The sequence below is a fragment of the Podarcis liolepis genome, assembly GCF_965112155.1.
Source record: "Podarcis liolepis genome assembly, contig: HAP1_SCAFFOLD_22, whole genome shotgun sequence".
Classification (NCBI taxonomy): domain Eukaryota; kingdom Metazoa; phylum Chordata; class Lepidosauria; order Squamata; family Lacertidae; genus Podarcis; species Podarcis liolepis.
This window is the reverse complement of record NW_028148947.1, coordinates 6,163,831-6,176,945: the sequence shown is the minus strand read 5'-3', so window position 1 is coordinate 6,176,945 and position 13,115 is coordinate 6,163,831. Positions and strand designations below refer to the sequence as shown.

The window sequence follows — 13,115 nt, the reverse complement described above, 5'->3', positions numbered from 1 at the left end:
TCAATCCGTGTCTATAATTTGGATGGGTCATTTCTAAATTGTGCCTCTAGTGGATTTGCTGAGTGGCCAGTCACTCTCCTTTGAGTCTGTGCCTGATTCCAGAAATATTGTTGTCACGTGCTTCATCAGGAGGCCATTTCAATCCCAGTCCCAAAGAAGTTGCCAGAAATGGGTGTGTTCAGGAAAGTTGTCCCATTTTGGCACAGATCTCATTAGAACCCCATATTGCAGAAGGCAGACACTGAAGGGGTGCGAGGAAGGACAAGAAGGACACTGACAAACTGGAACGTGTCCAGAGGAGGGCAACCAAAATGGTCAGAGGCCTGGAAACGATGCCTTATGAGGAACGGCTAAGGGAGCTGGGCATGTTTAGCCTGGAGAAGAGGAGGTTGATAGCCATGTTCAAATATAGAAAAGGATGTCACATAGAGGGAGAAAGGTTGTTTTCTGCTGCTCCAGAGAAGCGGACACAGAGCAATGGATCCAAACTACAAGAAAGAAGATTCCACCTAAACATTAGGAAGAACTTCCTGACAGTAAGAGCTGTTCGACAGTGGAATTTGCTGCCAAGGAGTGTGGTGGAGTCTCCTTCTTTGGAGGTCTTTAAGCAGAGGCTTGACAACCATATGTCAGGAGTGCTCTGATGGTGTTTCCTGCTTGGCAGGGGGTTGGACTCGATGGCCCTTGTGGTCTCTTCCAACTCTATGATTCTATGATTCTATGAATCTTTCCTCCGATCGCTTTAGAGCAGTTCTGATTGTGAGTACAATGCGGTTTTGTTTTTTTTTAAATAATGGACAACTTAAATGAGTGTGTTAAGTGAGCTTCTCTATACACTTTTATGTTACTCACTTTTTTAAAAAGGAAACTGAACACAGATGGCTGAGCATCCATCCTCCCCTCTGTTTAATGTCCTTTCCTTGAAGGATAAACAAAAGTCCACATAGCTGGAAAGCCATCACTAGCTGACAAAAGGCAAGGATTTCATTCAGCAGAGTCGCCTAAAAGAATCACAGGCATTGTTCCTGGAATATTTCCCTTCGCTCCTGCATTTCCTTCCTTCACACAACACCAGAAGCTTGCATAGCTGGCATCCTCAAGGAAACAGCTGAGCTAACCCGGCGGCAGCGGATGGTGTGGGCTGGGCTCACGCTTGAATGCAAGCTCACCTGCAGTGTAGCCTTTGTACTTCCATTTATTGCTGTAAATAATAGGAGGTTTCTCTCCCCAGTCACCAACCTTTTGATTCTGGCTGCAAACCTTTCACAGCCTGGGTGGGAGCAGAGGCTGCCTTCTGGTCTCTTCCAACAGCCACCTCACAAATTTTCAGATCTAGAATCTCCCTCATTCCACTTTCCGGGTTCTAGAAGATGCATCACACAACGAGGCCAGCTCAGATCTAAGATTCACAGTCTTGTGACTTGAGAGGCTCCTGGAAATTTGTGCCCTTTGTCTCTTGGACACCTGTAACAGAGGTTGATGGGGATTCTTCCTTAACCTGTTCCATAGCTAAACTCTGACGTAACTGAAGGTGCAGAGGGAGAAGAGCACTTGATCATAGAACCATAGAATTGTAGAGTTGGGAGGGACCCCAAGGGTCATCTAGTCCAACCCCCTGCAATGCAGGCATGTCAAAGCCATCTCTACTAGCTGACATTCACACAAGCCTGAAGGTTGTCTCTGCAAGCCACCTTTAGTGTATTTCATTAATTAAAGTATTTTAAATTAATACAAATAATTAGAAATCAATCCCTTAAAACAGGCATAGGCAAACTCGGCCCTCCAGATGTTTTGGGACTACAACTCCCATGATCCCTAGCTAAGAGGACCAGTGGTCAGGGATGATGGGAGTTGTAGTCCCCAAAACACCTGGAGGGCCGAGTTTGCCTATGCCTGCCTTAAATCCTTCCAGAAGACCAGTTTTATAAAAACAAGTTGACTGGGAAGAGGAGGACAGTTGGCTGTTTGTACAGCTTTAAGGCTCATCTCTGGCTTCAAAAGAGGATTAGACAAATTCATGGAGGAGAGATCTCGGCTAGCAATGGCTATTAGGTGTGATGGCTATCTTCCAATGCTTCTGAATGCCAGTTTCTGGAAACCCCGGGAGGGGAAAGGGCTCTGGCAGGTTTCGCACATGCATATGGGTGGCCACTGTGAGAACAGGATTCTGCAGGAGATGGGTCACTGGCCAGATTCAGCAGGCTCCTCTTATGTTTTCTGGACCTAACCTGCCCCTCAGCAGAGGGATCGACTGTATACGCCAACCTGGCTTGCTTTGAAAGATAGACAGGATATACCGTATTTTTCACCCCATAGGACGCACCGGCCCATAGGACGCATCAAGTTTTTTGGGGGGGAAATAAAGAAAAAAATTATTTCCCCCCCAGGCGCTTGTGGGGCTGGCAGCGGGGAGAAACGCTCTTCTCCCCGCAGTCCACCTTCAGACCAGGTCCGGGGACAGCAGGGAGACGCGCTGCTGTCCCCAGCGCTTGTGGGGCAGGCAGCGGGGAGAAGCGCTCTTCTCCCCGCCGCCCGCCTTCAGATCAGGTCCGGGGACAGCAGGGAGATGCGCTGCGTCTCCCAGCTGTCCCCGGAGCTTGCGGGGCTGGCGGTGGGGTCTCCCCGCCGTCAGCCTCCAAACCACTTCGGGAGACAGCGGGATGGCGGCGTTCCGCCTCCCTCTGTCCCCCGACCTTGTGGGGCTGGCGCTGGGGCTCTCCTGAAGCCTGGAGAGCGAGAGGGGTCGGTGCGCACCGACCCCTCTCGTTCTCCAGGCTTCAGCGAAAGCCTGCATTCGCCCCATAGGACGCACCCACATTTCCCCTTCATTTTTGGAGGGGGAAAAGTGCGTCCTATAGGGCGAAAAATACGGTAAATGTAACCAACAGCTAGCAGATTTCAGCCAAGGAGGCAGCAAAGGCACACTCTAACTTGACTTCAATTTTCCTTTCAACTTTTTCCTTTCGACCTCCCGGAATGAACTCTCCACCCCAGACTCTCACTTAAGCTTGCTTGAGGCCACCCCCTAAATTACATGGCAGCCGGCGCTAATGTATTTTTCAGGAGGTTTTTTTTTTAAAAAAAATAAAAACAAACAACAAACATATTGCAGCCACGATTTGAAACAGAAGATCATCATGTGTGAGGAGGGGGAAAGCTTTTTCCATATCAGCCCATCAGCTGCACAACTTCAACAGCTCCTGGGGTGCTGCTTTTGGGTGCCAGCTCAATCAATAAAGAACGCAGCCAGGCCTGTTGTACACTGCAAATTTGGGGAGCACCCATAAGAAGGTTCAAAACCTAAAAAAAAAAAAGAGGTTATGTGCTCAGTTATGTGTGTTATAAATTTGTGCCTGCCAGAAAACTGGGACTGACTGCAGCTCCTTGCCTCGTGTTATGCATCAGACATGCATTTGCCACGGCTTCCTGTGGTATAGTGTGGCCATGATTCTCCGCTGCAGCTGTGCATTGTAAGCAGTGGCATGCAGTGAAATTTTTCTGTAGGGGAACTGTTAGGGCCAGAGGCGCCAGCTAGTGAGGGCGATTGGGGGGCGGAGCTGACATCACGATGTCCTGATGTTGCATGCATGAGAATCGTGCCTCCCTCCCTAAGCTGTGCAGAAGCTTCCAGGGCTTTGAGAAGAAAGTGTCAGGCCTCTGGCGGGATGCTGGAGCCCTCCTGCCTTCTTCCCAAAGCTGGGTGGGCTTTGGGAAGGTGGCAGGAGGGCTCTTGGACCCCGTCTGAGCATCACACCTCCCTCCTTAAGCCGGGCTGAAGCTTCACAGGCTTTGGGAAGGAAGCGCCAGGGGAACATTTAGGGGACTAGCCTTGTCCCCCCCTGTCCACTGACCGCACACCACTGATTGCAAGGAAAGATCAGCAGCAGTGGACAGTGGACAGATTGTCTATTGCAGGGGTGGCCAACTCCCAAGTTACTGCGATCTACTCACAGAGTTAAGGTCAAAGTTGTTGAGCTTTTTTTTAGGAAGGAGGAAAGAAAGTTGTTAAGGAGGTAAAATATTGAGCTTTTTTTAGGGGAGCCACAGTTGTTCAGCTTCTTTGGGGGGAGCCTATGATCTACCAGTGATCTGCCGCAGACGTCCAGTGATCTACCGGTGGATCGCGCTCTACCTGTTGGACATGCCTGGTCTATTGCATTTTCCTCATTGTGGAGCCCTGTGGAATGGCAGAGTGACCTAGAACACATGTTGGAAACTGACCTGACAGAGAGCCCTAGCCCAGGTGGTGATGGTGATCTTGATCCTCAACCCGCTTTGGGGTGGCTTCCCTACTAGGACAGGATGTGACAGCGAAGCACCAGGAGGAGTCAGTAGGCAGAGTCAGGGATGGAAGAAGAACATTGTTCTGCTCATTCCCTCCCCATTGTTTTTTTTTCTTTTTTAACCCACTAGGGCATTGCTCTTTGTTTTCCCCCCCCCTCTCTTTCTTATAAAAAGAGCTCCATAGCACTCAAACTCCCACTCAGGGGCGTTTCTGCTCCTTCATCTTAGCAGCCTTTTAAAAATGAGTTAATGACACACGCAGGCTGAAACAATGGTTGCTAGATTACCCCCACCCCAGTTCCCCCGCCCCTCTCCCCATTCCCCGCTGCACTCACTTCCATTTGTGGCATCGGAGTTTGGCAGGGGCTGACGTTTTAATGAGCTGCCTGGCTGGTGACTCAGAGTGCAGGAGCTGACAGTTACTTTTCAGCTCGGAGTCGAGGCATCATCACCCACCATTGTGTCTTTGAAGGTCTCTTCCCTGCACTCGTCTTCAAGGGAGGCAAACAGCTGCTGTGCTGTGTACACAGAGTCCCTGTTTACATCAACGTGCCCCCATGATCTATAGGGTGCCTCGCAAAGGGGAGCATATTTACCCCTCTGTTCTGCTGACAGTTGCTCTTGCCTTCTCTCAGCCACCTGGCACTGTGGGAACGTTTCCCAGAATGCCATTCTCCAGAGATTTTGACGCTGTGCATTATGGAAAACATCGAGCAGGGAATGGGGGGAATCAGTGGTTCCCCTGCAGTTGCTCTTGGACTCCCAACTCTTGGCTACACAGCCACTGGTTGGGGACAATGGAGACTTGTAGTGCAGCAACATCTGGAGGGGTGCTGGTTCCCCATCCCTGCTGTTGATTTCCCATGCCTGAGGGTTGCCATGTAAACAAGACTTGGAACTGAGCAGTTGGACAGATCCTGGAGATCCTTCACATACAGGTTGGCTCCTGCAGCTTCTGATGGATTTCATCGAATCATCGAATTGTAGAGTTGGAAGGGACCCCAAGGGTCATCCATTTCAACCCCCTGCAATGCAGGAATCTCAACTGAAGCATCCATGACAGTTGGCCATCCAACCTCTGCTTCAAAACCTCCAAGGAAGAAGGTTTGCCGTGGATTTCACTGTGGCAAGCACTCAAAATAAGATCCCAACTTTCCTTCAAGGAAGTGCTCCCTGGGTCATTTTAACCTATGGTGGAAGCTCATCACAGTTTTCTGACTCTTACCTGAAAACAGCCTCTAATATCGATAGGTTCTGTCGAAAAAGAATTGTTTGCTAGTTAGGAAAATGTGTGTGGAATTGAGGAGAGCTGATTTGATTATGTCACCAGTGTGCCATGTGTGTCTAGCATGGGAATGAGCAGGCAAGCCAGGAACTTACCTCAAGTTATTTACAAGGCTTGTTTAAAGCAGTGGCCACCAACATGGTGCTCACGGGCACAATGGTCTTTCCCTGATAAGTAAAAACCCTGAGTGCCCCCCCAATACCCTTAGTCATGAGGTGGTGAATACGGTTACCTTTTTCTCCCTAGAGCTGAAGGAGGAAATTGGAAGAATAACACTTTCCCACTTCCTCTCTATGTGATTTTCAAGGCTCAGAGAATAAATTGTTTTGCAGAGAACAGCACCGGGGGTATTTGAACTGCTGTCTTTTGATAGCCAGGGTGACAGGCAGCTGAGAGGATCAGTCCCTTCCAGTCTTGGCCAGTACAAATAGAAATAATAATAATAATAATAATAATAATAATAATAAAATACTTGGTATTTGAGCAATGCCTTTTCTAACTGCTCCACCTGCATTATTGCAGCAATCCGTACAGAAGCACCAGCTTATAAAACAGGCTGCCCTTATTGCTCCCATTTTGCAGGGGGGGGGGGTTGTGTGCCTCTTGTGCTGCTCTAGATTTGGAAGAAGTCCAATGGATTGACTAGTAGTCCACACTCCTGCTCTATGACAGGGTGTTCCTATACCTACAGAATCCCCGATGAGTGCCTGTCAAAGCTCTGTGAGAAAACCTCAGAAGGAGATGCTTCATGAGTTGCCTCTCTTGGTTCTGAGCACAGCATAATTGAGAGATGCCAACCCTTATTAGGAGTACAGCTGGTGAGCTAAGATCGTGCTTTCTGCCATCATTTTCAAAGTATGAGGCACAGAAAGTCGCCAGGAGATGTAGGTTCTCTTTCCTGCCTCCCTTTGTGTGTTCCTTGAACAGGCCAAATGCCAGAATGGCAACTCACTCCTGCACCAGTCGCTACACTCATCATGGCCGCTTTGCCTCTCCCTGGCTGTTTATGGCAACTTCAGTTGTGTAACTGCAACACATTATTAATGTCCTGACTCTCACAGTATTGACTAGAGAGATCCTGGAGGCAGCCCCTGTTGTTGTAGCATGATCAAGTCTGTACAGGTGGAGCAGAGGAATGTGGAACAGAGACTGAAGGAAAAGATGATGAGGAAGAAACAGGAGAACCAACATCCACACAGGCATATCAGTATTTGCTAGTTTCAGCAAAAGTTGTAAATAGTGGAAGAGAGAGCCCTAAAATTTGACCACAGCTCAAACATAAGATTGGCCTGTACTGAGATGAAAGTGTTGGTTAGTTCAGGACCTTGGAGAGCGTAGAGTGGTTGAAAGGGGCACTATTCTTTTTGGTAGTGATGCTCAAATAAAGATGGAGGAGTCTGTTTCACAGTTCGCTTATGTTCAGTATGAGACATTGTTGTCATAGACATGCGACTGGAGGAAAAGAAAGGGGAGGGAGGGAGATTGGGGGTAATGTTCTTGCATAGTGTTAGTGTAGGATTTGTGTCAGCATCACCTGAGTAGGTCCTTTATTTGTATTGGCATTGCAAGAGATTAGGGGGTCCAGACTCTATTAATCGAAAATGGAGATGCAGTATGTATTTTTCCTTTGTTTATTTGTTTGTTTTGTAACAATAAAATCCTTTAAAAAAAGGGGGGCGGAGGACCAAACATTGCTCTGTATTGTGGATGAGTCACTAGGCTGCTATTTAGTGGGACAGTGCAGGGCACAGAGGTAAGAGAGATGACAAATTAGAGCAGTGAGTCTCTTTATTAAAGCTACTAAAGGCTCTTTGTGTGCAGGAAGAAACCATAACCCACAGCGGTGGTCACAGTGAGATTATCAACTGGTTGCACACCAATATCAGCAAGTCAGTGAGTTGAGTCCCATGTCAAAGAGGTGGATCTGTCCTCTGTCTTTCCCCAACTCTTATGTACCAAACCCATATGCATTTATATCTTTGCCCTTCCCTCACATATTTCCAAACCAACAAAGTTTTAAAACAATTTAAAAAAACTTATGGAGGCTGATGGGTTGGTGCAGTTGTCAAGGATACTAGCCAATATGCGCCTGTTAAAGCCAACATTTTTCATGATTCAGACTGAACCATGCTGAAAACATACTGAACTAGTAGTGTTGTGTTGTCACAACCTTCTACAAATCTGACTTGATTTTAGTTTTATCGTGTTGTGTGTCTTCTTTGGCTGTGTGATTGTTCAACCTGACATCTTAGATGATGGAATGAGGGTACCTTTAAAATTGGCACCGCATAACCTCTTCAGTTTCACCGTCCCTAGAACTGTACAAATGCTGGAACAGTGGTTTCTGTATGGATCACAAAGCTCTGTTGTTCAGGTGAGTCCCACTTATTCCCGACACAACTTATGGGTCAGTTGTACACACCAGAATTCACCTCATGGGCAAATGTATGCTTGTGTAGAGTGATGCTTAATTCTGACATCCCCTCAAACCACGAATTGTACTGATCCAAACCATGGCTTGAGCTTTATTCTAAACTATGGTTTAGAACTGCTTGTCTGCTTTGTTTTTCATTTGTAAGCTGCCTTGAGCTTGGCTTGAACTGTGAAAAGGTCTCATGCTTTCATGTGATGGCTGAATTAGATCTAGCCAGGTGGCTGTGGCTTCTGCAATAACTCCACATCCACATGGAGTTTTGTATAGAGTGAAGAATTTGGAATTAAAAGATTTTGGGTTTTATTGATTTCCAGCCCTCTTGGGCTGACATGAGAGTGTAAGGATAGTGCATTGCAAGATATTTGAAGCCACAAGAGAAGCTAAGCAGGATCTTCACAACTTTGTCCATTCCTGTGATTAGTACAGTGGTACCTCGGGTTACAGATGCGTCAGGTTACAGACACTTCAGGTTTCAGACTCTGCTAACCCAAAAATAGCACCTCAGGTTAAGAACTTTGCTTCAGGATGAGAACAGAAATCGTGCGGTGGCGGTGCGGCGGCAGCGGGAGGCCCATTAGTTAAAGTGGCACCTCAGGTTAAGAACAGTTTCAGGTTAAGAACGGACCTCCAAAACGAATTAAGTTCTTAACCCAAGGTACCACTGTAAAAGCAGAATATATGATGCAGATATATGCACATGGCTTTGCTTAATTTATGCAGGTTGTAGCATTTGGGTTAGCTCAAGGCAGAGTTTTGAAATTGTTTAGTTCATATCCACAGTCCTTGCTATGGCACACTGTAAATAACTGCATTTCCTTCTGATGACCCTAAGAGCCCTGTAAAGTAGACACACCATTCCTTTTTAACAGATGGGGAACTGAGGCTGCAAAACAGTCACAGGTCTATGAGTGTTGATAGGGTCCATGGCTGAGTTGAGAGCTGAACTTGTGTTGCTGTCTTGATTTTCTTTGTATAATACTGACCCTCTCTCACCCAACTTGGGCTTGGAACATCAAGAGGTATCAATTAACCTGTTGTGAATCTCGATTTCATGGTTGTCAATCAAAATAATTATATAAATTCATGACTTCACAGTTGTGAGCCTCAATTTGTCTTGCCAGGGGCATTTGCAGAGAGTGCCAAGTAACCTCTGCAGGTAAACATTTTATGGACCAGTCCCATGCATGTTCACCCACAGATCGGACACTACTAAGCTCAGTGGGACCCTAATCCAATGTAAGCATGCACAAGGTTGGAAGTTAATTGGCAAAACTGTGAGATATAGATAGAAAAATGACATCTACCCTTCTGCCCAGTCTGCTGTTGATCTGCTTGTTGCAACATGAGCCTCCCTCATTGTGATGTCATGAACCTCCTCCATTATGAGGTCATGGGCCTCTCACTGTAGGAGTCTGTGACAGTTAGTTGACCCAGGTTCTGGAGGCTTTAAGTCTGGGAGAGCTGGGCTCATGTTTAACCTCTATTGTGGACTCATTGTGCGGTCCTAGGCAAGTCTTTATCTCTACATCTCCATTTCCATTTTGTAAAGTGGAAGTAAGTGAACGTTCTCATGAATGTCTCTTGCGAGAATGTGGCTGGCGTTGTAAAGTACTTTGCAAATTAAAAGTGGTGTATATGTATGTGTAGGGGTAGCACTGGAAGGATGTTATACCTTGTACAGCAGAACCATGGAGTGGGGAACCTGCAGCCCTCTGGAAGTTATTGGACTTCACCTCCCATCATCCCCAGCCAGCATGGTCAGTGGTCAGGGATGGTGGGAGTCATAGTTCAGCCACATCTGGGGCCCACAGGTCCCCCACACTTGCTTTAGAATCCAAGGCTGAAGATGCAGAATTAGGACTATTGGTGCATCAGTTAGCAGTGCTGAATGCCCTGTGTTTCATCCTTCCCCCATCACTTCGTTCTTCTGTCTCTTAGCTACCTGTAGTAACGTAGAGGCAATAAGCTTCATGCTTCCAGAGAGTGTCTGGGGAGGGGGGGGTCTGAACCCCAGCTGCAGCATTAAGGATGACATGATTCTATCTCCCCCCTGCCCGCCTTTCCCAGCTAGCGCTCGGATCTGCTGTATGAACAGAATCCCCTAGACAGCTGTGCCAGGCTGTCTTTGATGCCCTGATTCCATCTTCTCTCTCTTTCTTTCTCTCCCTCTCTCCCTCCTTCCCAGCCATAAACCTCTGTCTGAGCAGATGTGTTAATCAGGAGGAATTATAAGGGTGTAAAATGACTTCTCCAGCTTTCCCTTTGATCCTCTCTGATTGACGTTTCAAAAAAGCCATCAGCCCCAGAGAATCGGTATGCAGCAAGCTTCGAAAGAAAGAGCAAGGCGAGGAGAGATTTATTAGAAATACACTTTGTTTTGGGTGCTCTGGTACCAGTTCGCACTTCTGAGCATTTACAGCGGGCAACTAGCGGCTGTCAGCTCTCATCATTGCACATAATCGACTGGAACGTGCGCGCCAAGCCCCTGGCATAAGGTTGCAGAATGCGCTCTGCTCCCCCTGCCCCGGGGTCTGTGAGTCAGAGGCCGGAGATTAACTAGCACCTGGGTCCTCCTGGATGGGCCTTGCAGGGGAATATGTGGCCAAGGCTTAATTGGAGGCATGGCACAGCCTCTTGACCTCTTTTTCAACCCCGAAATAGGTTGAAAGTACAGTAGTGGTAATAAAGGAAAGTGTCTCTAACACAGGAAGAGTGATTTTCCCCCTTCTAATAATCAGCCTTCTATAGCAGGTGTAGGGAACTTTTGGCTCCCCAGTCATCCTTGCTCCCATCATCCTTGGTTATGGGCTGCACATGCTGGGGCTGATGGGAGTTGTAGTTTTGTAGTGCCCAAAGGGCCAAACGTTCCCCAGGCCTGTTCTAAAGGGACAGCCAACGGAGTCCTTTGATGAGGAGGTGGGCTGCTGGGCTTGGCTTGAACCCTAGCATCTTCCTATTAAGGAACTAATCCCAGATTGTTTGATTTGAATCAAACTCTCTGTAGTCACAGCTCTGTGTGTTTGTGTGTATGTTCTGCAAGAAGAACAATTCGCACAAAAACTCTATGTGACCGTATCCCAAATCCTTCATCCTGAATTGTAGGAATGATGCAGACAGCCGTGCACCTGCTTATTGTGCCAAATTCATGTTGTTGTCCCAGATCCACCATCTTGAAAGGATTTGGGACTTCTCTGAGGACTGGGGAAGTGGGAAAGGGCTGGCTGTAGGGACAGAGGGTAGTAGGGTGTAATGAGGGATTGTGTAGGACACCAGATCCCCATCTTCTGATGCCTGGCAATCCCAGCCAGCATCCTCCTACCTAACATAAAAATAGCCCTGCCAGATCATTCCAAAAGCCCATCTTGTTGTTGTTTAGTCATTTAGTTGTGTCTGACTCTTAATGACCCCATGGACGCCAGGCACTCCTGTCTTCCACTGCCTCCCGCAGTTTGGTCAAACTCATGTTCATAGCTTTGAGAACACTGTCTAACCATCTCGTCCTCTGTCTTCCCCTTCTCCTTGTGCCCTCAATATTTCCCAACATCAGGGTCTTTTCCAGGGAGTCTTCTCTTCTCATGAGGTGGCCAAAGTATTGGAGCCTCAGCTTCAGGATCTGTCCTTCCAGTGAGCACTCCTTAAGAATGGATAGGTTTGATCTTCTTGCAGTCCATGGGACTCTCAAGAGTCTCCTCCAGCACCATAATTCAAAAGCATCAATTCTTCGGCGATCAGCCTTCTTTATGGTCCAGCTCTCACTTCCATACATCACTACTGGGAAAACCATGGCTTTAACTATACGGACCTTTGTTGGCAAGGTGATGTCTCTGCTTTTAAGATGCTGTCTAGGTCTAGGTTTGTCATTGCTTTAAAGCCCATCTACTACTTGCATACTGCGCCAAAAACAATGTTTGCAAACTCTGAAGTTAGAGCCATCCTGGATGTGACGTTACATTGTCTGACTTCTAATTTCACTGATGGCTCCGAGTTTTTGTAGTCTGAGACGGAGAGAAAATAATTAGGTCTCATAATCCAAGGAGAAGGTTCTGTTCTCTGCTCCCTTCCCTCCACCCCTTTGCAACTGATCTTTCCTTTCCAATCTCAGATTCAGTGGATAAATGTTACTGGAAACGAAACAAGGAACTGCCCATAAACAGAATTGTTTTCTGGAACTGCTGTTTGCAATGGAAATGAAAAGAGCAAAATCCATGTTAGGGATTATTAGGAAAATGACTGAAAATGAAACTGCCTATATCATAATAACGTTTACACACATCCCTGGTACAGCCACGTTTAGAATACTGTGTACATTGCTGGTTGCCCCATCTTCTTAAAAAGTACACCGCGGATCTGTGAAAGGTACGAAAAAATGCAACAAAAATGAATCAAGAGGCCAGAGCACCTTATATACTTGCATACATATATCCATCCATACGTACCAAAAACAAAACAAAAGCCCAACGTGTTCAGGGCTTTTATTGGGGTTTTTTGTGTGCAGAGGAGGATGAATTCAGAGAGGCATGTTAAAGAATTATTAAAGGATGCATGGTGTGGAAGGATAATATTTTTGTCCTTTCTCACAAAATTATAACTCAGTGGTGACATGCACACCATACAATTAAAACACCAAAGCTTTTAATTTGCCTCCTCCAAAGGTTCCTCCAAACTGTAGTTTGTGAAGTGTGCAGGGGATTGTAGCTCTGTGAGGAGCAAACTGCATTCCCCATGATTCTTTTGGGGAGGCCATGTAGTGTTTTAAATGCATGGTGTGGATGTGACCCTGGTGAAATTGGGCAGCAGATTCGGGAAATTTGGTTAATTTGTGTTCACTGGCATAAGATGTGGAGGCAAATACTGACTTTGAAGGGGAAACCCTCTGTGGCTCTCTAGATGTTGCTGGAATACAACTCCTATCACCCCTGGCCATTGGCCATGAACCCAAAAACATCTAGAGGGCCACAGGTCTCCTACCCTTGCTTTTGAAAGAGAGTAAACCAGTTCATGGAGGAGGGGGGCACTCTATCTGCAGCTGTTGGCCATTGGAGTGAAATGGTACTTCCACTGTCAGGCGCAGCATATCTTTGAATGGTATTCTCTGGGGGCCAAAGAACTGGA

General features: G+C 46.9%; 1 protein-coding gene and 1 long non-coding RNA gene across 3 annotated transcripts in view; both read left to right on the top strand.

Moving 5' to 3' along the window:
• The window catches only part of LOC310698967 (arf-GAP with GTPase, ANK repeat and PH domain-containing protein 1-like), a 77,741-nt gene that overhangs the window by 27,205 nt on the left and 37,421 nt on the right, over window positions 1-13,115 (top strand). The window lies entirely within an intron of this gene.
• Window positions 9,426-12,209, top strand: LOC310698969. The gene is made up of 2 exons (XR_014521861.1): window positions 9,426-9,557; window positions 12,106-12,209. It is a non-coding gene; the product is annotated as an uncharacterized lncRNA (long non-coding RNA).